This window comes from Apium graveolens, unplaced genomic scaffold (assembly GCF_009905375.1).
Source record: "Apium graveolens cultivar Ventura unplaced genomic scaffold, ASM990537v1 ctg155, whole genome shotgun sequence".
In the NCBI taxonomy this organism is placed as follows: Eukaryota; Viridiplantae; Streptophyta; class Magnoliopsida; order Apiales; family Apiaceae; genus Apium; species Apium graveolens.
Genome location: NW_027417296.1, coordinates 88918 through 91669, shown reverse-complemented (window position 1 = coordinate 91669; position 2752 = coordinate 88918). Strand labels below are relative to the sequence as shown.

Below are 2752 nucleotides of genomic sequence, written 5' to 3'. Positions count from 1 at the left end.
ACGATTGAGCACTGCATTGGCTATTTGACTAATTTGATTTTCCAGGGTCTTGATAGAAATAGCCTGACTTTTGCACAACAGCTTGAGTTCCTCGAAATCAGCACTAGAAGGTGGAGCAGCACCTCCTTGTTGAGGATATGATTGCCTTTGAGCATGCTGTTGTAGTTGCTGGAATCCAGGTGGATTAAACTGTTTACTTACGCCTTGCTGATATGGTTGCTAAATAGCATTCTGAGTATTGCTCCAGCTGAAACTGGGATGATTTCTGTTGTTAGGATGATAAGTAGCTGGCACAGGCTGCTACAGTCGCTGATAATTGTTCACATACTGAACAGATTCATTAACAAGAGAACACTGATCCGTAGCATGAGAACCTGTACAAAGCTCACAGACCATAGCTATCTGATTGACTCCATAGGTGGCTAAAGAATCGACCTTCATAGACAGCGCTTGGAGCTGCACTGCAATAGTTGTAGTTGCATCCACTTCCAGAATACCTGCTACCTTCCCAGGCATCATCGTTTGAGTTGGGTTTTGATGTCCATTTGCAGCCACAGTTTCAATAAGATTATAAGCCTCAGTATAGCTTTTGGCCCATAAGGCGCCTCCAGCTGCTACATCGAGCATGGGCCGAGATTGGGCCCCCAAACCATTATAGAAACCAGTGATCACCATCCAGTCAGGCATACCATGATGTGGACACTTTCTCAACATCTCCTTGTAGCACTCCCAAGCTTCGCACATAGATTCTGTAGGCTGCTGCGCAAACTGAGTAAGAGCACTTCTCATAGCTGCAGTCTTTGCCATTGGATAGAACTTTACCAGAAACTTTTGCGCAAGATCTTGCCAAGTAGTGATGGACCCAGCTGGTTCAGAATGTAACCAGTCCTTAGCTTTATCCCTCAGAGAGAATGGGAAAAGCCTCAGCTTTATAGCCTCATCAGTCACACCATTATATTTGAAATTACTATAGATCTCGACAAAATTCCTGATGTGCATGTTGGGGTCTTCAGTTGCAACACCTCCGAAAGAAACAACATTTTGCACCATCTGAATAGTACCCGGCTTGATTTCAAAAGTGTTAGCATGAATAGCCGGATGAAGGATGCTTGACTGAATGTCGTCAATTTTAGGCTGAAAAAAGTCCATAAGAGCTGGATCCGCCGGAACTATACGATCACCCATGATTACTGGTTCTTTCTGCTCACTCTCTTTATCCGAATCTTCAAAATCTATCTTCTCCGAAATATCAAGAACTGAGTCTGTCTCCTCAGCCGTATCTAAAGTCCTCTTACGAGTACGAGAACGTGTTTGCATAAACGCTCGCTAAAGTACCTGAAACACAACCAGAAATGATAAGTAACACATCTTAATCAATGAGTCCTAATGACCACTGATGGTAAGTACATAAACTAAACAAATACGCCGAGTCCCCGGCAGCGGCGCCAAAAACTTGTTAGGGCGAAAACACGCGCAAATAATACACGTAAGTATACGCGTTCGCAAGTAATATAGAATACTTTCTAGTTCGTTCCCATAGAGACTCAGAGTAATTATGTTCAATTAACACTCACTCACCAATGTATGATTACTTCTCAATGTTAAGACAATAACACATAGAATTGATTAACTAATTATTAACTATAATTAACTACGAGAATTAAACACTTAATTGACACTTGAATTACCAATATTAAACACACATGAGATCATAACTTCATTACTACTTCCTTCAATAGCTATTGTTATTACCCTTGGCATGTAACGGTGATGATATTAATCGAACAACACTACACTAATAAAAGCCAACTTTCATTATACCAATACCATTCTACCAAACATCCACAATTAAGATAGAAGTTGAATAGTCATCTATTATGTTGAGACCCTATATGTCTACAGAATTTGACAACATAACGATTTAAGCACAAGTTATTCCTTATGATTACACAGGACAAGTAAAACGGTTAGAGTTACCCTCTAATCATGCATACTCATACATGAACCTATGCTAGCATGGCAAGTTCTAAATCCCTAGATCCACCATCGCTTCACAAGAGATTAACACCCTACTTATATGTTCGCGATGCACATAAGACGAATAAGCATAACCAATACTAGATATCATACAATCATCACACACTAAGGTATTAAACAACTAACTAAAGAATTCCATAGCAAATCTGTTACGACCCCATGATCACGATTAGCCCACGATTGAACTCATCGTCACCATGGGTTCATATAAAAATATGATAATAAAACACACGAGAATAATTAATAAAACTACTTATATTAAACCAGAGTACGTCACACGAGTAATAAGGTTCAAAGTAAAGAAAACTAGCATCCACTGTTACAACGAATAAAGGATTTACAAGAAACTATACTTCCTCTTCGTTGCGGTGTGCTAAAACGGTCTTCTTCCCTATCTCCTTGCTCCTCGATTAATACCACGATTCAACACACGTGAAACGTCTCTGAAAACTACTTATATAGAAGCCCCACAAAACCCAGCCATCTAAGAAGTCAGAAGTCCAGCAGAACAAGAGCTCTAAAAATCAGAATTTTAATTCGTGCCCCTGAGCGGCCGCCCAGCAATCCTGAGCGGGCGCCCAACACCTTTCTGGAAAATTAATTATTTTGCTCCCGTTCTTTGCTGCATTCTGCTCCTAACTTCCCACTTGCAATGCCAAGCACATACTAAGGCTTATTCTTGATGAAATCTCCCCACAAATGCAAGTAATACCCT

At 40.4% G+C, this 2752-nt stretch overlaps 1 non-coding gene across 1 annotated transcript; it reads left to right on the top strand.

The window, feature by feature from the left end:
- Positions 1-685: 685 nt before the first annotated feature.
- On the top strand, positions 686-792 carry LOC141699953 (small nucleolar RNA R71). Its single transcript, XR_012566170.1, has one exon. It is a non-coding gene; the product is annotated as a small nucleolar RNA R71 (small nucleolar RNA).
- Positions 793-2752: the final 1960 nt, after the last annotated feature.